Raw genomic sequence first — 23,742 nt, 5'->3', positions numbered from 1 at the left:
ACTATTCACAATAGCAAAGACTTGGAACCAACCCAAATGTCCATCGACGATAGACTGGATTAAGAAAATGTGGCACATATACACCATGGACTACTATGCAGCCATAGAAAAGGATGAGTTCATGTCCTTTGCAGGGACATGGATGAAGTTGGAAACCATCATTCTCAGCAAACTATCACAAGGACGAAAAACCAAACACTGCATGTTCTCACTCTTAGATGGGAATTGAACAATGAGAACACTTGGACACAGGTAGGGGAACACCACGCACTGGGACCTGTCATGGGGTGGAGGAAGGGGGAGGGATAGCATTAGGAGATATACCTAATGTAAATGACAAGTTAATGGGCACAACACACCAACATGGCACATGTATACATATGTAACAAACCTGCACGTTGTGCACATGTACCCTAGAACTTAAAGTATAATTAAAAAAAAAAGAAAAGACAACTTGAAGACTTTGCCTCTGGGTCTAAATCCTGGCTCTACCATTTACCTGTTGGCTATGAGACTTGGTGAAATTACTTAAATTCTTTGTTCCTCACTTTTAAATGTCAATAATAGTATTCATGGTGTTGTTGCCAAGTGTTACATAAAACAATATATGAAAGTGCCTAGCACAGTGCATAGTGTGTCATAAACTTAGTAGGAGTTAGTTCTTTTTATTTTGTAAGTCTGCTGCTTGTGTATCTCATTATCTGTCTAGCATATATTATGTCCAACCTATAATTTAATCACAGAAAAATTAAAATGTGAGATTCAAAACTCATCAGATAAAGTGTTAGTGCAGAGAAAATATAAAGTTAACAATGATGATGAAACTTTTAAAGTCTTAGCATTTTTTTTTAAATATCTGCCCATTGTAGTCTTTTGCTTTCTTGATACCATTTTGATAGGTCTGACTCTTTTTGAATGTTCTGAGATATGTAAGATTTTGTATATATTGGACATCTTCACAACTCTATTGAGCTGTTTCCTTTATAGACAGAGACCATGAGATCTTATTTCTCAGCTTCTCAAAATAAAATTTAGGTAAATTCACTGAAATGCCAAGGGAAAAGTTAAGAGATGCTATAGTTAGAGCTGTACTGTCCAATATGTAGTGTTTGGCAGCATTTGGCTATTTAACCTTGGAATATGGCCAGTCCAAATTCAGAGGTACTGTAAGTTTAAAATGTATGTGAGTTAGTATGAAAAGGTATGAAAAAATTAATGTAACCACCTCAATAATTTTATAGTAATTATATGTGAAATAATGCTTTTGATATATTGGGTTAAATAAAATACATTATTAAAATTAAAAAAAATTAACTAATTTAGAATGCATGGGGGGAAAAGCAAATATTGAAATACAAACTGAGTAAAAGGAATAAAAAGTTCTAAAAAGTACTAAAGCAGTATTGTTCGATAAGAGCTATGATGATGGAAATGTTCTAGTGGCTAATAGCATTTGTATAGGATAGTGGAAATCAAGGGTTCATGAACTAGAATTGATTATCACGTCACTGATAAGACTGCAGGGCAATTTTAACACTTAAACTCATTATAACTGTTTGAATTTACTTCCTGATTGAAATATTTAGCATACTGTGTTCATAACCATGTAACTAATAATTTAAAAGAACAGAAAAATCATATTATAAAACTACAGATGGATAGGCGCAGTGGCTCACACCTGTAATCCCAGCACTTTGGAAGGCCAAGGTGGGTGGATAATCTGAGATCAGGAGTTCGACACCAGCCTGGCCAACATGGTGAAACCCCATCTCTACTAAATATATATAAAACTAGCCAGGTGTGGTGATGGGTGCCTATATTCCCAGCTACTCGGGAGGCTGAGGCAGGAGAATTGCTTGAACCCAGGAGACGGAGGTTGCAGTGAGTCGACACGGTGCCACTGCACTCCAGCCTCAGCAACAAAGTGAGACAACGGAAAAAAAAAAAAAAACCTACAGGAATAAAGATTGAATGGCAAATTTTCTAGACTCAGTAATTAATATCACTGTGATCCTTTCCTCTTTAGAAATTGAGTATAAATAACATTTCAGAAATTATGGATAATATTTATCATTCTCAATCACAGATATACAAATAATAAGCCTTTCCAATTCTTTTTGTGTTTTTTTTTTTTTTTGAGACGGAGTCACCCAGGCTGGAGTTCAGTGGCGCAATCTCATCTCACTGCAAGCTGCAAGCTCCGCCTCCCGGGTTCACGCCATTCTCCTGCCTCAGCCTCCAGAGTAGCTGGGACTACAGGCGCCCGCCACCATGCCCGTCAAATTTTTTTTGTATTTTTAATAGAGACGTGTTATCCAGGATGGTCTCGATCTCCTGACCTCGTGATCCGCCCACCTTAGCCTCCCAAAGTGCTGGGATTACAAGCGTGATCCACCGCCCCCGGCTAAGTCTTTCCAATTCTATTGAGTATAACCATGTGGTTATGAAAATGTACTCTGGTGACAGACTTTCTTTTAACCCCTATACTCATCTATATATAGTTTCTAGTTGAAGCTATATTTTAAAATGTACCCTCTGCACATTTTAACAAAATAACGCAATCTGGTTATAAATTGCATTACTTACTGTGCTTTGTCATTTCAATGACACAAACAAGGGTAACTGTACTTAATTAGAAAATATCCTCCATGTGAATTTTACAAGAAATTGTTCCCTTTGCCCATCCAAGGAACATCTGGAGCAGAGCGCCCCTTGTGCATGCGAATTTGTAAAGTTTATGAGATATGCTCCAGAGAAGCAGTTCCTAAGTTGTGATGTATACATCCTAGAGTGTATTCATTGGTATAACAAACAGAAATTTGGGGAATTTTGTGTTTTTTTTTTAATTTCATGCTCTTCAATTACTATATTTTTGTTTTAAATGCAAATAATAAATTTGTTTACTGCATATCATGTAATTTACAAATGTAATTAAATACACATATATTGAGATACAAACTCCAAAAATTTAGCTTATGAAATGTGAAATTTTGAAATCATTGACCAATATCACTCCGTTGAGATAGCACAAGCCTTCTAGTTATTAATACTTTGGTTTGGTAACAGGAAACATTTGTTTTTCTTCTACGTTCACCAAGCCAAATTTACACACAAAAGCCTCTTGAACTTTTATTATTCAATTTGGGTATTTTTCAGTCTCTTTCTTTCCATATTTTGTGTTTCAGTGTTTTACATCTGAAAAATAAAATAGAAGATGCTGAAAAACTAGGCATGGAAGCCTACAAGCCAAAGAACAGACTATAAGCCAATAGTAGAATTTCTAAGGTAGCATATTCTCTAAACTGTCACTCAAAGTTTCCACTACAAAGGGACACATTAATCTGAAACACAATTCTATATATTTCTAAAGAGCTTCCTCAAATTTAGCTATTTATTTATGTAATGGTCCCCACCACTTATTTGCCTCATGTGTCCAAATTTTTTAGTTCTCCAGGGATGAGTTCACATTCTACTTTTCCAGAAAAAGTTACTTTAGTGCTTCCTATCTTAGGCCATGGTATTGAATATTTTTGACTAATCATCAAAACAAGATACCATTGTTTTCCAGCAAGGCATAATAGTGTGAAAAAAAATTTGGAAGAAAAAGCAACAAATATTACTTTCACTTCTGCCACACATTCTGGTATTTGGCAATTCAGCTAATATGAGTCTCAAAATTCTAGTTATTTATATGTTTTTTAGTTATTATATACTAGGATTCTTTTGTTTCACCAAATTTTCAAAATAACAATAAAATAACACTATTCATGTGTGTAATCAGTCTTTGCAATATATCAGCAATGCAGATCCAATTATAATCAACCACTGGAATGTCATGTGCCAAATATAACTTTGAAATATTATCATGTTTTACGTTTACTGCTGAAAGAGATTAATCTGGACTAAGAATTCTGACTTCATAGCTGCAGTCTCCTGAGAGGCTCTGTCAGAAACAGACTAATTTAGTTTACTGCAATCAAAAACAAATTATGTCATCTCTAAATTTGTCTTCCAAATGACCATGAGGAGAAGCAGCATTGTTTCTAAAAACACTAGGGACTGAAACTCCAAACAAGAGAAAGTTGGTATGCTGCAGAAAGAAGAATGTTTAGTTTCAACAGTGTAATTAACACCCAAACCTTAGGCAATTATGTAGCAAAATAAATATGACTATATGCAAATATAAATATGACTATAACTTCATAGCTAAACACTAGAAATATCCAAAGAAAATAAAGCGGCTAACCAGTTCAATTAATCAAGGCTCTATAACCAATTTTAACAATGTTTGCAAATGAACACTCTCTTTTTGATATATCATTGCAATAAAAATATTTTAAATAAAAACAAAATTAGGCTTTCACAGGTATTGTTATTTTCACATAGCTTGTATTTTTCATGAAATCCAAAATATTTTCATATTTCTTATCAAGCCATTACTCATAATTTTTATACTCCTACAAAAAGCACAAATTATTATTATGTTATAGAAATACATTTTTTTAAACGTGATGCCTCATGATAGGAAAAGTAAATAACTTATGAATTAAAAACATGAAAGGAAATCACTAAGTTAGGAGTAAAGCAAAATTTCTTATCTAAGTTCTTGGAATCTGGGCTATATCCCAGAAATATAAAATATTGAAATGAAGATGTGAGTTCAAACAAAAGAAAAAAATAAACGTCTAGCAGTTTTGGGAAATGTATAACTGACTCCTGTAAAATGGAATGCATTTTCTAAGAGAAGTCATAACCTATCACAGACATAGAACATATTTATTTATTAAGTATGGAAAATATGTGAATAATGATGCAAGAACATGGGAAAGCAGATAGTGCTTTGACATACTAATTTCATTTCCTTTGTGTAACTACCCAGTGCTGGGGTTTCTGGGTCATATGGTAGTTCTACTTTTAATTTTTTTTGGGAACCATTATACTATATTTTTCATAATGATTGTACTAATTTACATTATGACTAACAGTTTTGTATATGGATTCTCTTTTCTCTACATCCTCTTCTAACTTGTAATCTTTTGTCTTTTGGACAATAGCCATTCTAACAGGTATTAAGTGATATCTCATTGTGGTTTTAATTAGGATTTTCCTGATAATTACTTATGTTGTGAATTTTTTTAGATACCTTTTGGCTTTTTGTCTGTCTTCTTTGGATAAATGTATATTCATGTCCTTTGCTCATTTTTAAATCAGATTGTTTTCTTGGTATTGAATTGAGTTCCCTATATATTTTGGATAAGAACTAATTACCAGATATTAACTAATTTGTGTGGTTTGCAAATATTCCCCCCCAACAGACTTATTTATTAAGTAGAGGAAATATCTAGATGTTTTCTAAACCACCTACTAACTGTTGGATACTATATTAATATAATTAATTTTTGATCTTTTTATAAAACTTATCTTACTGTTTTTCAAGGTAATTGTAGCCTCTTGTCTTTAGAATGAGTCATTAAACACACACAAAAGTTAAAAACAATCATATTTTTTATACAATTAATTAAGTGTCTTTGAAACACATCTAACAATAAATGATAGAAATATGAAGGGAAAAAGATTTATGTGACAGTAAGTATGGCTGTAGAAAATCTAAAATGGCTTGATTGCGAAGTGTAAATAGTATGCAACAAACAAAGCTAAAAATAGAAATTTAATTTTAAATGATGACGGAAAAGTCATATTATTAGTTTTCAAAACGTATTTGAGAGTCACAGTAAATAAAACTGCATGATTATAATACAATAATACACAAATAGAAAAGGGAAGTGAGTTTTGTGTTCTTTAAAATCCATGGGGAATGAATATATTGCTTAGATGTTGTAATAAACTGAGACTATTTCTTACGTGTTCAGAAACATTCAAAAACTTACTAAAATCAGGTCGTGTGATGCCTCCCAATTTGTTCTTTTTGTTTAGTCTTACTTTGGCTATGCAGGCTCTTTCTTGGTTCCATATGAATTTTAGAATTGTTTTTTCTAACTCTGTGAGGAATGATGGTAGTATTTGATGGAGATTGCATTGAATTTGTGGCTTGCTTTTGGCAATATGGTCATTTTCACAATATTGATTCTACCCATCAGTGAGCATGGGATGTGTTTCCATTTGTTTGTGTCATCTATTATATCTTTTAGCAGTGTTTTGTGGTTTTCCTTGTAGAGGTATTTTGACTCCTTTGTTAGGTATATGCCTAGGTATTTTATTTATTTTTATTTTTTTGGCAGCTATTGTAAAAGAGGTTGAGTTCTTGGCTTGATTCTCTGGTCACTATTGATGTAGTAGAAGAGCTACTGATTTGTGTACATTCATCTTGTATCTGGAAACTTTGCAGAATTATTTTGTCAGTTCTAGCAGCTTTCTGGAGGAGTCCTTAGGGTTTTCAAGGCAAACAATCATATCGCCAGCAAACAGGGACAGTTTGACTTCCTCTTTACTGATTTGGATGCCCTTTATCTCATTCTTTTGTCAGATTGCTCTGGCTAAGACCTCCAGTACTATGTTGAAGATCTGATTTCAAACTATACAATAAGGTCATAGTCACCAAAATGGCATGGTACTGGTATAAAAATAGGCACATAGACCAATGGAACAGAATAGAGAGCCCAGAAATAAACCCAAATACTTACAGCCAACTGATCTTCGACAAAGCAAACAAAAACATAAAGTGGAGAAAGGACTCCCTTTTCTCAAAATGGTGCTGGGATAACTGGCTAGACACATGCAGAAGGATGAAACTGGATCCTCATCTCTGACATTATACAAAATCAACTCAAAATGGATTAAGGACTTAAACCTAAGAACTGAAACTATAAAAGTTATAGAAGATAACATCATATACATCATATATATCATATATGTGTGTGTGTGCATGTGTGTGTGTGTGTATGTGTGTGTGTATATATATATATATATATATATATATATATATATATATATATATATATATCTATCTCACAGTTAGGAATACTACTCAGCCATAAAAAGGAATGAATTAACAGCATTTGCAATGACCTAGATGAGCTTAGAGACTATTATTCTAACTGAAGTAAATCAGGAATGGAAAACCAAACATTGTATGTTCTCACTGATATGTGGGAGCTAAGCTATGAGGACGCAAAGGCATAAGAATGATGCAATGGACTTTGGGGTCTTGGGGAAAAGAGTGGGAGGGGGGTAGGGATAAAAGACAACAAATATGGTGCAGTGTATACTGCTCGAGTGATGGGTGAACCAGGTTCTCACAGATCTCCACTAAAGAACTTACTCATGTAACAAAATACCACCTGTACCCCAATAACTTATGGAAAAGTAAAATTAAAAAAACTTACTAAATATTGAGCACTAGAAGGATGCTTAAAATATCTGTGGCCAATTTAGACAATTTGGTATTATAGAAAAGATTAAAATAATAAAGTATGTCTTTGTGCTTCAACCTAGAATATCTTCAAAATATAATGTTAACTGAGTAAAAAAGTAGAACACAATGAAACATAATTTCATTCTGAACAAATAATAAATGAATCAAAACTATTTTATTGTATGTTTGCATGTATGTAAAAATATTGAAGTAATTCTAATAAATAATCATCAAATTTTGAGTGAGAGTGAAAAAGGTGGTTGAAAGATGATTAAAAATTTACTCCATAGATTTTTGTAATTGTTCACATTTTAAAACAATAGTATATGTAACAAAAGAGATTTTAAGTGCTATGAGCTACTGGAAAAATACTGGAGGACATTAGGGCGGAGCTTGTTCAAAGTGATCAGGCCATCTATATTGCGTAATGGCTGATTGTTTACAAAAGGCTTCTACACTCCCTTGCATAATTGACGACAGGGGCTCTTTCTTTCTTAGAGCTTTGTTGAGCTATAATAGATTTAAAAAAAAAAACTGCACATATTTAATGGCTACAATTTGATAATTTGAACATATGTATATACCTATGAATCCATTACCACAATTAAGGTTATAATCATATCCATAACCTCCAAGAGCTTCTCCATGCTCTTTCTTGTGTAAGTATTTTTTCTTGTTGTTTTTGCATGTCTGTGTGTATATGTTTATGTGTGTGTGTGTGTGTGTGTGTTACAAACACTTAACCCAAGATCTTCCCTCTTGACAAAGTTTTTAAGTGTATAATATAGTGTTGTTAAGTATAGTCACCAGGCTGTACAGCGGATCTCTAGAGCTTATTATCTTATCTAACTGGAACTTTATACCCATTAAACACCTTCCACTTTCCTCCTCCCTCAAGCCCCCAGCAACAACCATTCTACTCCCTTCTATGAGTTTGACTATTTTAGATATCTTATATAAAGAAAATGTAGCATATGCATACAGTGAAATATTATTCAACCTTAGAAAGAAGGAAATTCTTCCAGGTCTGACAACATGGATGAACCTGGATACCATTAAGCTAAGTGCAATAAGCCAGTCACAAATGACAAGTATAGCAGTATCTTCCTTGAGAAAGGGGTTTCTGGGTTGTAGAACTGTCCAGAGACTAGAATAAGAAGTACATCTTAAAGGGGCAAAGAAAGTGTTCATAATTGCAAGTTTTCTGCAAGTAGATGTTTGGGAGTTCACGGGCGTACAGTCAGGAAGAAACCTGTCTAAAGTTTAGCCAAACTGAGAGAAACAATGTTAAGGCCTTCTTGGTCAATACTATTTGTGTCAACATTCCAAAGTGAGGTTTTGACTTGAAAATAAGCAAACTTTCCCATGAGGACCTTACACAATATTTTTCTCACTCTACTCTTTTCTCTATCTCTCTGTAACAGAGAAAAACATTGGGAAATTAATCTACTATCAATGTACAGAAAGTCAATTCTTAAATAGAAGCTGTAACAATAATGAAACATAATATTGTTTAAGTTTACCCAGGTTAAGAAACATCTCCACCTAAGTTATCTGATCAGCAGTTTTCAAGCTTGAGTCCATTATTATATTAAATTGCAGAGTTAATTGTTGCGAGTTTTTCTAAGTGTTTTTACCTATTACCTACTGTAAGGAATCCATTATTTGTATTAAAAAAATAAAAAGAAAACATTGATTTAATTCTGTTATATCTATGTAACTTTGAAAAGATATGCTATACAGATAATTTGTATGTAAGAATACCCTGACATATATACCCTCCTCAGTAGTATGTAGGTCATGGACAATGCCTTTCATTTCTATACCACAATGAATTAAGTCAATGCCTCACAGGTAGTGAAAACTCCATAAGAAATGGCTGAATTCACAAATGAATGAATGATAAACTGGATATTTGGTCTGATATTAGTTGTAGGAAGATTATCATTAACTGTCATAGTATTAGTTAAAAGCCTTGTTATTGTATGAAAAATTATATCTCTTGATTTAACAATTTAAAGGGTTGGAAAATCCTCTTTAGTGTTTGTTTAAAAAGCTCCTTTGTACAAACATGGACTTGACCTTTAATAGTGTAGGAGTCAATTTTATGAGAAAAAAATAAGTGATCATTAGATTAGAATATTCTTTTACTTCTAAATTATAGCCTTTTCCTCTATTATTATGTTGGATATTATTTAAATTCATCTTTAGATTAATAGGTGGCCATTTGCAATAGAAAATCTTTTGACAGATTGAAAGAGCTTTCGATTTTCTTTTGGTAACAATTTTGAAAGGACTTTTTTTAAGAAAAAAATGCATATAGTCCCCCACTTCTATTGCAACACACTTTGCTAAACATATTATGAGTAACAATCACGTGGTTGTAAGAACACAGCACATATGTTTATTTCATATGTAAGATCTGATATGTTACCAAACAGCAGTTCCTGAGAGATACCTTTTTATACGTTATCATATTCCATTATCACAATTAACAGTATCTGCATTTTAATGGAAGGGAAAACTAGTTCAAATATGTCATTTTACTGCATCCAGGTTACAAAGCTATTATGTTTCGGAGCTAAGATTTGAATGCAAAGCAGTTTGTTCCAAGACTGTGCCATTCCTTAAATTACCTATCTCTACTCTTGGTTTTGTTCATGAAATTATTGTGAGAAAATAGTGAAGATACTCAGATTTCTCTTCTGTTTGTAATCATTAAGAAATAAGTGGTTATCAAAGTCTGTATGTTTCCCAAGCACTTCGGAGAAAAGAACTTATATGAAATCTCTCTGATCTCTATCTTCAATAAGTTTATAATGGCCAGAGAAATAAGGCAAAAACAAATGTAAGAGGCCTATCAATATTTTAAAACTAAAGCCTATAATGGTTAGTTTCACAGGCTCAAAGAACAATAATTAAAATCAAGTTGGAGAAGAGGATCCAAAATGAAAAACACACAAAAGCAAATGAACCTAACATAGTACAAATGCATATCATAATTGCACACAAAAGAGAGTGGAGGTAGTGAAGAAAAGAACTAACTTAAGTAACTTTGGAAAATGGTATTTTCTCTATATCTGATAAAACTAAAAGAAAGAACTATAAGCAACTGTGTTGTTGCAGTAAGTAGCTTGCTTTGCATGGGGTATAGATTAGCAATTCCACAACTATTTTATCTATATTCTAGAATTAAACAAACAAAATGTGGATAATAAGAGGTAGATTTTTCACTGTCAGATAAAGCAGATAAAAATTAAAAAATGAAGGCTAAAATAAACCTTGTGGACCAGGTGTCAGTGTGAACTCAGGTGGAGGGAGGGGAGGTGGGGGAGAGAGAGAGAGAGAGATGTGTGTGTGTGTGTGTGTGTGTGTGTGTGTGTGTGTATGCATGTGTGATGCATTTATCTCTATCCCCTGAGAAGACCGATAAGTAGTGACAACTCAATGAGTATATCTAAGACCTGGATATTATTTTGTGAATTTCCATCTCCAGAATTAGAAACCAGACTCATTGGAGAAATGGATAATTGCAGGAGTAGCATACAAATGTTCAAAATGGAACTAGAACCAATATAAGAATGGTCCCAAAACGTATGAAAGTATTCAAAGCATGATGAAGATGTGTAATAGATAGAAAATCAATTTAAGAGGTTCATAATGTCCAACCAAACATGAGACAATATGAGCCACAAAAGATAATGGTCCATACTAGAGTATTACACAAAAAATAAAATCAGAATTCATGAATCTACACTAATGTACATGAGCAATGTAATGCATACTTTTTTTTAAAAAAATAAAGGAAATTTCTTTATTATAGTAGTATTACAACTAATGTAAAATATAGTATAAATAAAAAACCACCATTTGACAAACATTATGGTAATAGGTATAACATGAATTTTATCAATGGATGGTAAAAATAATTGAAAATTATGGTAAGAGAAAAATTTCAAAGAATCTCAGCAAAACATATTTTTAGTTAAAGTAAAAATGTTGTTAACAGTGGAGAAACTTAGTGGACAACCCCATAACCAAATAACAAAATTAACACAACTAACAATGGCACATCTGATGCCTTGTGCCTGCTGATATGATGCCCTGAGAAATAATAACTAAGAAATATCACACAAGTTCAAATTCTACAAAATAAGTGGCCAATATTTTCAAAAATGTAAAAATCATAATATTTTTTAAAAGACTGGGAAAACAAAAAATAAAGGAGAATTAAAAAGCATGACAACTAGATTTAATCCTAGACAACAAAAAGTACACTTGTAAAACAACTGTTAAAAGTAAATTAAGTCTAGAGATTATAGTATTGTATCTATGTTATGTTTCCGGCTTTCATATTTGTACTGTGGTTTTGTAATAAGTTTTTAAAAATATGATATACAAGTAACTAGAACTGTTTCTTTTTGTTTTGCTTTGTTATTTTCTTTCTACTTTTATTTTAAATTCCAGGATATATATGCAGGAGCAGAATTGTTTTAATTGATTTTGCAAAATTTTTGATCATCATCTGAAATTCTTTCCAGATAAAAAACTTAAGAAAAAAAGATCTAAAATAATTCCTTAATATATGCTGAGTCACATTTTATCTGCTTCATGTTAAGAAGAGAGAGATAAATACATAGCCATTTTGAAAGGCTTTCATAAAAGAGGTAGGACTAATGGGTGCCTTAAACAGAGAAAATAGAGTATATATATGGAATCATATAATGAATGCAGAAATAGATATAGAATATTTGAAGTTGGTGAGGATACAAATGGTATCCAAAGAATAAATTATATTGGTGAGCATAAAGATAACAACAACCAATTGACCACCTGTAACATTTTTAACTTAATTTGATAGACTGCTTACTATACTATATATATATATATATTTTTTTTTTTTTTTTTGAGGCAGAGTCTTGCACTGTTGTCCTGGCTGGAGTGCAATGGCACAATGTCAGCTTACTGAAACCTCTGCCCCCCAGGTTCATGCGATTCTCCTGCCTCAGCCTCCTGAGTAGCTGGGATTACAGGCACACACTGCCAGACACAGCTAATTTTGTTTTTATTTATTTATTTTAGTAGAGATGGGATTTCACTATGTTGGTCAGGCTGGTCTCAAACTCCTTACCTCGTGATCCATCCATCTCAGCCTGCCAAAGTGTTAGGATTACAGGCGTGAACCCCTGCATCCGGCCTCCTTACAATATTTTTTATGGTCAAAAGTGAATGTGTATGTATACGTTGTTATAAAGAATGTTTTCATAAATGGTTAATATTTCGCATACTCAAAAAAATAACTAAAATACACAAGGAAGAGATGGAAATCCAACATGGAAATCAAGTGAGTCCACTGAACTGATGGAAAAGAATGGACAGGATGAATCTAAGTAACTTTTGATCTTGTTTTAATTTTGAGTTATTTAAAAAATAAATAAAATTCTTAGCCATCTCTATGGCAGACCTAGTTAGACATATAATATTAGGTTTGTCAGTAAACTTAGGAGGCCATGTAGTAATGAACATATTCCTGAATTGGTGGTTTTAAGAACAGATTTCATGTTCCTCATTTTCCATACAGGATATGACATTGGCCGGTGTTTTGATGGATTTGAGTCTCTGTTTTTTACTAAAATGAAAGTAGTGTGACGAAGTAATAATAACACTGAATTTAGAAATAAAACCAACATGCAAATGTATGTATTTGCATGTTTCTTGAAAGTTATTGTAAACTTATACTTTTATTGTCAGAATCTGAATGACTGTGTTTGTAAATGGGAATGATTATTATGAACCACAGGAAATTTTTTTTAGAGTCAAATAGGTTAAATGTGAGATTACTTTATAATGTATGAAACAATATGCAAACATATATTTACAGCACTGGCGACTTTTCAAAAATAAGTTCCCTGACTGCAGAAAAAAAAAAGCATCTTACGTTTTTTCCTAACTCCAGTACTGATCACAGTGCCTAGATTGTAGCATACATTCAAGTATCATTGAACTGCCTGTACATATTAAAGCGTGGAATTAGGTATTTCAAAATATAGAAATAATGTAAAACCTCATAGGATGCATATACTTTTTGGCTTTAGTGAATAGATTATGCTTCAAAAAGTATTATTAATATTTTATAGACATTTTGTTAACCAGAAAACTCTTACATTCTTGCCCATGGCAATAAGGCATTGTCTACTTAAATCAGTAAATGTTGGTACATCATAACTCCACAGTAAGATGGTTTTATTTAATGGTTCCATCACACTCTGTTGAATATAGTGCTTTTTATGAGATTACCCTATTTTTAATTGTTTCATTCACTCGGATCTTCAGAGACAATGTAGATAGGAATTTAAAAATCACAGTTAAATGAATATCCTTGTAACTTACATTTAGTATGTGCAGATATTCAACGTTTAAGCTTCCATTTAAATGTCTTTTTTTGGCAATTCTCAAAGGAAATAGAGTATGTGACACATGTAAGCCAGCGACAAACTATATTAGTTTTAGAAGATAACTATAATATTTATTTGCATGATTCATTTTTACTTATAAAATAGTTATACAATTGTGGACATATATAATGCTCTAGAGACAAGAAATAGCTTATAAGTATGTTTTCAGAAATTTGAATGTGATTTCATTTTGCCTAGACCATTTTCTGAGCTGGCCCATACTGAGAAAAACATATATGAATTATTTAATGACATGTTTTCAATACTGCTTTTATTACAAAACATGATAAACAAATTTTACTTCCCGCAACAAATGATAACTTGCTCAATATGCTTTTGTAGTAGAATTTAGATATAGTTCCAAACAAAAATTTCCAACTTATTTTTGAATAGTCAAATATTGCTAATATAAATTATGTATCTGAAATAGAGTAAGTTGAGATTATTTACTCTGAAATATAGTTGAGATTATTTACTAATTTATTATTCTTAATTTTCCCCAATCTAGTAACATTTGTGAAAAAGTGAAATGGTAGTTGCTGGGTATAAATAATGTATTAATTCACCAGGCTATTAAATATGTCTTAAAATAAACATGTCATTATTTGATCAGAACAGTTGCTTTACTGTTATTTTTAATTAGTGGCAAGTAATTTTTTATTGAAAGTATAACTCAAAAACATTAACTATATATGCTGTTTGCAGATGACATGATTGTATATCTAGAAAACCCCTGCGTCTCAGCCCAAAATCTCCTTAAGCTGATAAGCAAATTCAGCAAAGTCTCAGGATACAAAATCAATGTGCAAAAATCACAAGCATTGTTATACACCAATAACAGACAAACAGAGAGCCAAATCATGAGTGAACTCCCATTCACAATTGCTTCAAAGAGAATAAAATACCTAGGAATCCAACTTACAAGGGACATGAAGGACCTCTTCAAGGAGAACTACAAACCACTGCTCAATGAAATAAAAGAGGATACAAAGAAATGGAAGAACATTCCATGTTCATGGGTAGGAAGAATCGATATCGTGAAAATGGCCATACTGCCCAAAGTAATTTATAGATTCAATGCCATCCCCATCTAGCTACCAATGACTTTCTTCACAGAATTGGAAAAAACTACTTTAAAGTTCATATGGAATCAAAAAAGAGCCTGCATTGCCAAGTCAATCCTAAGCCAAAAGAACAAAGCTGGAGGCATCACGCTACCTGACTTCAAACTATACTACAAGGCTACAGTAACCAAAACAGCATGGTACTGGTACCAAAACAGAGATATAGACCAATGGAACAGAACACAGCTCTCAGAAATAATGCCACATATCTACAACTATCTGATCTTTGACAAACCTGAGAAAAACAAGCAATGGGGAAAGGATTCCCTATTTAATAAATGGTGCTGGGAAAACTGGCTAGCCATATGTAGAAAGCTGAAACTGCATCCCTTCCTTACACCTTATACAAAAATTAATTTAAGATGGATTAAAGACTTAAATGTTAAACCTAAAACCATAAAAACCCTAGAAGAAAACCTAGGCCATACCATTCAGGACATAGGCATGGGCAAGGACTTCATGTCTAAAACACCAAAAGCAATGGCAACAAAAGCCAAAATTGACAAATGGGATCTAATTAAACTAAAGAGCTTCTGCACAGCAAAAGAAACTACCATCAGAGTGAACAGGAAACCTACAGAATGGGAGAAAATGTTTGCAATCTACTCATCTGACAAAGGGCTAATATCCAGAATCTACAATGAACTCAAACAAATTTACAAGAAAAAAACAACCCCATGAACAAGTGGGCAAAGGATATGAACAGACACTTCTCAAAAGAAGACATTTATGCAGCCAACAGACACATGAAAAAATGCTCATCATCACTGGCCATCAGAGAAATGCAAATCAAAACCACAAGGAGATACCATCTCACACCAGTTACAATGGCGATCATTAAAAAGTCAGGAAACAACAGGTGCTGGAGAGGATGTGGAGAAATAGGAACACTTTTACACTGTTGGTGGGACTGTAAACTAGTTCAACCGTTGTGGAAGTCAGTGTGGCGATTCCTCAGGGATCTAGAACTAGAAATACCATTTGACCCAGCCATCCCATTACTGGGTACATACCCAAAGGATTATAAATCATGCTGCTATAAAGACACTTGCACACGTATGTTTATTGCAGCACTATTTACAATAGCAAAGACTTGGAACCAACCCAAATGTCCAACAGTGATACACGGGATTAAGAAAATGTGGTACATATACACCATGGAATACTATGCAGCCATAAAAAGGATGAGTTCATGTCCTTGGTAGGGACGTGGATGAAGCTGGAAACCATCACTCTCAGCAAACTATCACAAGGACAAAAAACCAAACACCGCGTGTTCTCACTCATAGGTGGTAATTGAACAATGAGAACACATGGACACAGGAAGGGGAACATCACACACTGAGGCCTGTCGTGGGGTGGGAGGAGAGGGGAGGGATAGCATTAGGAGATATACCTAATGTTAAATGACGAGTTAATGGGTGCAGCACACCAACATGGCACATGTATACATATGTAACAAACCTGCACATTGTGCGCATGTACCCTAAAACTTAAAGTGTAATAAAAAAATTAAAAAAATAAAGAATTTCAGACAGTACCTGGCATGTGGCAAGAGCTCAATATTTAGCTTTTCTTCTTCTATTGCTTATTCTGGATATCTGGTATAAATGGAATTATACAATACATGGCCTTTTGTATCTGACTTGTTTCACTTAGCATAATGTTTTCAAGGTTCATCCATGTTGTAGCATTTATCAGTACTTCATTGCTTTTTATGGTTGAATAATATTCTACGATATGGATATATCACATTTTGTTTATGTATTCATCAACTGATGGACATTTGGGTTGTTTCCACCGTGTCGCTGTTTTCAAAATAGAGTCGCTATGAACATTGGTAAAATAAATAAATAAATAAATAAAATATAATAAAATAAAGAATTTTCTGGATATTTTGATATGATTCCGACCACTTATTTTAAATGATCTAAATTTAATACCTCCAGATTCACAAAGTAAGTAAGATAATTATCTCTAGTACTTCAGAAACATTTCTTGGTTAGCACTGATGCACACTATTCCAGAAAGTCTGCGCATTCTGATGTTCTTGAATTTAATTCACCAGAAATATTCTTTATGACTTGTTGACTGAAAAATAACAAGTTCTAAAACAGCTTGCCTTATATTCATAAGAAAATAAGAATGTGAACCTTAGTGCATGATACATGAAAAAATCATGTATTTCAGTCATAGAAAATGACTAAATTTGCTTTCTATTTTTAAATACAATATCTACATGTACATTATTAAACTAACCAAATGATAATTTTTTTATTCTAATTTGCTTTCTCAGGTTGAACCAAATGATAATTTCAAAAACAGATAAGAATGAGAGGAGAATAGTATAAGCCAATTTTGCTTGTTTATTAAAAGTCGTAAATAAAATATTAACTACTTGAAAGCAATAGCATATGAAAAATTATAGCACCATACTTGTATTATTGGAGGTACAGTGACTAAAGTGTTAGAAGACAAACTAAATTGCAGAGGGTTATCAAAGACAGATACTATTTTTCTCATGCATACTAGTAAAAAAATAAGTGTCCAACTGATGCTATGGTTCTACCATTCTTGGCAATGTGGATTGTCAAGGTGCTCCAATTATGAGTGTGGATTAAGTCTATAATAAGTAACTTCCAGGAAATTACCCAGATATTTGTTCACATCACTTTCACTCTCATACTTCAGGCATGAACTAAGCCATATGGCTAAAATGAGCTGCAAAGGAAATTAAGAAATGCAGCCTTCTGATGAGCAGCTACGGCCCCTCCAAGTACACACACACGCCCCAAACAAACAAGAATGAGGGAGGGGAAAGAGAGGCATACACACAAACAGAAAGAGAGAGGGAGAGAGAGGGAGGGAAAGAGAGAATAGATACTGGGCATAGTTCAGTAATTGCTATGATGACCTCTTCTACCTAAAGTCTGGATCTGAGTGTACCCATTATACCCTTCCTCCACAGAAAGAACACTAATCATTCCTAAGGAAGAAAATTAACAACGCCGTGAGTTATAATATCTGGCTGAAACTGAAGGAGCTCTGTGTAATTAAAAGTCCTTTCTGCCCTGCCTGGCCATGGTTCTGTATGCATTGATGTCTTACAAACTGAAAAAAAAAAAAAAAGTTATTTTCTCATCTCCATTCCCTAGCATAGACGTATTACATGGTGTGGAATTGAAACAAGAAAATTGCATTTTAATCTTCCACTCAAAACATAGAAGAATGAAACAAACAAACAAAAAATATTCTGTTGTCTTAGTCTACCACAAGCAAAGTCTGGCAGTCTCTTTGCTTTGGTAATGGCATAAATTCCTTGATTAGCCTACAGGATAGCCCATTGTTCTGCTCTTTTAGTGGAATAGCTAGCAGTTGCTTTGTCATTTTTTCCCCCAAGGTTCCTACCATTAGTGTTGGGAGGTTTCTTTTTTGTTTTTTTGAGAAAGAGGAAAAAGTTGTTATTTTTCATAAAAACTTAAATTTCATCCAAAATACTTGATTTTCATGAAGAAAGTAAATATCTCTGCCCCTAGTATGCATGTGTGGAAACTTTCAGAACCCTGAAGATAAATACATTTCAAACAAGTGAGTTTGAAAATATCAATAGCAAAATAGGAAGTAAGCTAATTAGAGAGGTAAGAACTAGATGGCTTAGCATTCCAATAATAATATATAACCTTCTTTAAGAGTAAAATCTTGGTCAAAAGACAGATGAAAACTCCAATAAAATTTCACAACTCATGGAAAAGTCTATCTTCATAATTCTTTATGAAGCAAACTATATATATATGTTTTATATATAAAACATATATATATATTTGAGACAGAGTTTCGCTCTTGTTGTCCAGGCTGGAGTGCAATGGTGCGATCTTGGCTCACGGCAACCTCTGTCTCCCGGGTTCAAGTGATTCTCCTGACACAGCCTTGTAAGTGGTTGGGATTACAGGTGTGTGCTATCATGCCCGGCTAATTTTGTATTTTGAGTAGAGACGGGGTTTCTCCACGTTGGTCAGGGTGGTCTCGAACTCCCGACCTCAGGTGATACCCTCGCCTCGACCTCTCAAAGTGCTGGGATTAGAGGCTTGAGCCACCACGCCCAGCTGCAAACATATTTCTTACATTTTCCAACATCACAAAATTTTACTGAGCTATGATATGTACTAAAAGCTGATAAAGATGGTGTTGTTATATTTAACAGTACTCTGAATTTTGTTGCCATTTCTAAAATGGTATTCAGAGGAAATTATGCCCATGTTTCTATAGAGAGAATTTTAAAAAATACATGAGCATACAAATTTGAGCAACGTTGATTAAGGTTCCATAAAATTGAAGCAGGAAATAGTATAGAATATACTTTTGCTCACTCTATTAAAATAAGTCTCTCATAAGTATGCTTCAGTTAAGTTCGAAGGGTAGGAAAATTAACCTGGAACGGGGCATTCAGATTAAGTTTATTTTGGAGAAATTTCTATGTCAGCTGAGATTATTTTCTATAAAAACAGAAGAAAGATGAATATCACTAATGATAGCACAAACCACTAATTAGAAGGCAGTATGTAGAATTTTTCTGGAAGAATAAAACTATAAATGACAAATTAATTTTATCAGAAATTGTAAGAAAATGCAATGAGGGTAATAGGAATGTTATATTTGAATACAATGGACAGCAAATTGTAAACTGAATGTATTCACTAACACAAAAGAGAAAATTACTTTTAATGATTGCCTATTGTTTCTCTCTACATAAAGTTTGAGTTTCATGTCTGATGACCTTATGGCTTTTTAAATAGACACTTCATGTGACATCATTAAATTACTTTATACAGTATTACTACATTTCTATGGTAAAATTTAAGCAAGAGATTAATTTTGAAAGACTTTCAGAGAAAGACTTGTAAATACAGACATGAGACATAAATCTGATGTGGGCCTTTGCTTTGTTTTGCTTATTTTCTTTTAGTTTTTGTTTAATAGCAAAAAATTGGGGTTTGTAAAAGTTTAGAATACTCGCAGGAATGTTGTCTAGCAACATTTTTGGTTATATTAGTAACATCAACTACATGGAATAACAGCAAGAAATTTTCTTCCATGAAAAATTAATTTTCCATTTCTATTGCAAGGGGAGAGAAAAAACTAAGTGCTGCATATATCCCCCAAATTATATTTAATTATTTCATACTTAAATTTTCTTTGTTACCACAGCATAAAGGGTTGTCACAGTGCAATGGTGGCACCTATTGGCATATGGGATATATGACATTAAACTGTCTGAATTTTCCCCAAATTTTCTCTTTTCAGTGCATATAAGGTCTAGAATTGAAGAAGGCATGGCTAAAATCAGCACTTTCAATTTTAAATGAACAAGTTTAAAAGCCAACACTAAATGCAATGCGTAAGGTGGCATTAGTCATGGAGGTTTTCTGACCATGGGACATTAAAAATAATGAGAAGAGAAAACAATGTCAATATTTATTTCACAATAATGCTTTTGTGAAACAGTGAAATAATGAAAAATCAGAAAGATAGATAGATAGATAGATAGATAGATGCAGATATACACCATAAAGACATACACTAATCAGGGAGCTATTCACTGGAGAGAAAAGATTAAACTAATCAGGTTAATAATTATGTATATATAGAAAAGTGAATCATATACCATATTTATAGACTCACTGTGATGGATCAGTTTCTCTATATAACATCCAAGCATAAAACGTGGAGAAATCAGCTAATGAGGAGTTCAGTCAGATCTACAAAACAATGATATTGATTCCTTCTATATAATTTTTCTTCTTAGGCCTGGATATATTGTATATAACATAATATTTAATTTGTACTATTTATGATATATAATGTGCAATATATAATGTAAAATCATAAGATTAATTTTGGAACATGCTCTTACGTTATTGAAACACAGATTAATAATGTATATATTATATATTACTCATAATATATATATCATTACTGTATATATATTACTCATGCTTTCAGTCACATGAAGACAGCTTCTAAGTATTAATGTATGACATACTAAAATGAATGAGCATTCTCCACAAAACATACTTTCATCACCCAATGAATATTTATATTATGTTGCCGATTACAGAGTAGGAAGTATTGGATATAAACACTGTTCTCATGGAGCTTACAGTGTTAATGCATTTGTCTTTTATATCTAATACTTACTATATTATTTCCCTTATAATATAAGGGAAATGTATGTTATAGTAATGACAAGGGTAATAACAATGATGCAATGAAAGAAAGAGGTGATCAAGGACAAGGGTTAGAATGACAAAAAGAGAAAAATAAGGTAGTGTTAAATTATATGAAGACAAAGTAAGCAAGAGGAGTTGGTAGATGGATTGTGGGTGGGGGTGCACAATGTTAAACAGGTGATTCATGTAGTCTCCAGTGATATGACATTCAAGCCAAACCTGTATTAGGTTAATCAATGCTGAATCCATTTTTTCTAATGTGGAGTGAATAGTCATAGCACAATTTCTAGAGGAAAATTTAGGTTTGGGGTAGAAATTTGGAAGTCATCAAAATATGTATTTTATTTATGCACAAAAGACTGGATGAAAGTACTAAAAGAGGGTAAATGTTTACAGAGAAAAGAAGAGTTCCAAGGGTTCAGTCCTGAAGTACTCCAGCATTTGTGAGATTGATTAAAACAGAAAGAACTAGAATGAGCGACTTAAAAAAAGAGAATGTGGTTGTTGGAGAAAACACAGAAGAATGTGGTATCTTCCCCAAGAAGAAAGAATAAATAAGAATTTGTGCTAATGATTGCTGATAGACCTAATATGAGGACAGCTGAGTGATTACTATTGAGTTATCAATATATGTACACCACTGGTGACCTAGAGAAGTTTGGTGAGTGCTAGAGGCAAACTCCAGATTGAGCAGATTCAAGAGGAAATGGAAACAAGTGAATAGAAGAAGTGAACAGAGCTATAAGAGTACAGACAGCTTTATGTATGATCTCTGCTCTAAAGAAGAGCAAGGAGATTGGGAGGCCGAGGTGGGTGGATCACCAGGTCAGGAGATCAAGACCATCCGGGTTAACACGGTGAAACCCCGTCTCTATTAAAAATACAAAAAATTAGCCGGGCGTGGTGGCGGGTGCCCGTAGTCCCAGCTACTCGGGAGGCTGAGGCAGGAAAATTGCGTGGACCCAGGAGGCAAAGCTCAGTGAGCTGAGATCGCGCCACTTGCACTCTCAGCCTGGGTGACAGTGCGAGACTCCGTCTAAAAAAAAAAAAAAAAGAAAAGAAGAGCAAGGAGAATTAACAAACCATCTGTGTTTTTTTATGGTTTGTTATACAAGTGTGTAGAGACTCAGCAACACTATGTCTATTAGCAGAGTGTCTAAAGTACAATATAGTAAGTGGACTAAGGGATAGTTCAACTTGGTCAGATTAAGAGGCAAACATCATAATTACAGCTATGCTAAGTAGGCAGTCAGCATACAATAAGCACTTTTCTAAGTGCTTTACATACATTGTCATAATTAATCCCCATCAAAAAACATAGAATATCATTATCTCATTTTTATAGAAAGAAACCAAGCCATAGACAAGTAAGGGAGTCCTACGGCCATACCATCCTGACTGTGCCTGATCTCTTCAGACAAGTAAGGGGCTTGCCAGTTTTCAAAGGTACATAATTAGAGAACAAAAGCCCAAATAGTACATTCCTCTTACCAAAATGAATACATTTTCCAGTATCAAAACTCTTTCTTTGTGAGTAGAAGGAAAACAACAAGGAAATCATGCTTGAGCAGATGATATAGAACATAGAATGGCTTGCAAAGAGCTTGCAAAGAGGTTGTGGGAGGTTTTAAAGCTTATGAGTGTGACTGTGGCTTAGAATCATTTTTATTTCAAGAATGAAAATGAAATTAGTTTGGGTAAAAAATGATGGGACTGTCTTAGAACATAGAATATAATATGGACAAATAAATATTTAATATATGAGAATGGAGCACAGGAGAGGAATTCTAGTCGTAAGTACCACTTTGGATGTCATCTGCATAGCATTGATATCCATTAGTTAATGAATTCTATAGTATTTGATCACCTAGTCTCTGAGTACTGAGCTACATGTTACAAGTACAGGAGTGAAATAGATAGACTTCTGCTGTCAGCAATTTTACTGAAAAATAGACAATATTGATAAAGAAGCATAATTAAAATACATTGTGATTGCTTAAACATCAACATATTATATCAGCATATGTAAGCATCTCTAATCTATATTTGGAGGATGAGTGTTAGAGAAGGCTTTCAGAGTAGATGAAATTGTTATTTTTTTAAGAGAAAACATGCAAAGAAAAAACTAACCCAGATCTTTCAAAAATATCTGAAAATAAGACCAAGAGAGTCAAAGAAGGAACAATTTTCTAGTAGAAGATGAATAAATCTATAGACTTTTCTGCAAAGCAATGTGAAATACTGATTATAAAAGGAAACATTTAACAAATACCACCTAAAGCTTTTTTTGATATAAAATTAGAAAAGTACATATGACTTGCTACTGAGTAGTTTCCTCTCTGACAGAGGGAAGGCAGCTCTCTGAACATGTTAAATTAAAGAATAAGTGTCTGGTTAGGAAGCACAGGCAGGAAATAAGGGCTAAAGCTTTCAAAAAGAAGAAAGGTAAGTACAATACTGAGGGAAAAATGTAAAGGCATTGCCATGAAGGCAGAGAAATCACTTACACAGATCAGAATCCAAGAACAGACCAACATAAAGTCAGTCTCTAGACCCTGAGCACT

The 23,742-nt window shown here is 33.3% G+C and overlaps 1 long non-coding RNA gene across 2 annotated transcripts in view; it reads left to right on the top strand.

Annotated features, from left to right (window-relative positions):
* Positions 1 to 19,869, top strand: part of LOC104007728 (uncharacterized) — a 56,965-nt gene extending 37,096 nt beyond the window's left edge. Inside the window, exon 6 of one of the 2 annotated variants that reach the window (XR_008536807.2) lies at positions 17,920 to 19,869. This is a non-coding gene — a long non-coding RNA (uncharacterized LOC104007728). The remainder of the gene's footprint in view (positions 1 to 17,919) is intronic. The other variant, XR_008536806.2, reaches the window with a different exon arrangement.
* The last annotated feature ends 3,873 nt before the right edge of the window (positions 19,870 to 23,742 follow it).

This window comes from Pan troglodytes, chromosome 7, assembly GCF_028858775.2.
Source record: "Pan troglodytes isolate AG18354 chromosome 7, NHGRI_mPanTro3-v2.0_pri, whole genome shotgun sequence".
Lineage (NCBI taxonomy): Eukaryota > Metazoa > Chordata > Mammalia > Primates > Hominidae > Pan > Pan troglodytes.
The sequence above is the reverse complement of the archived record's forward strand: the minus strand, read 5'-3'. Positions and strand labels throughout refer to the sequence as shown.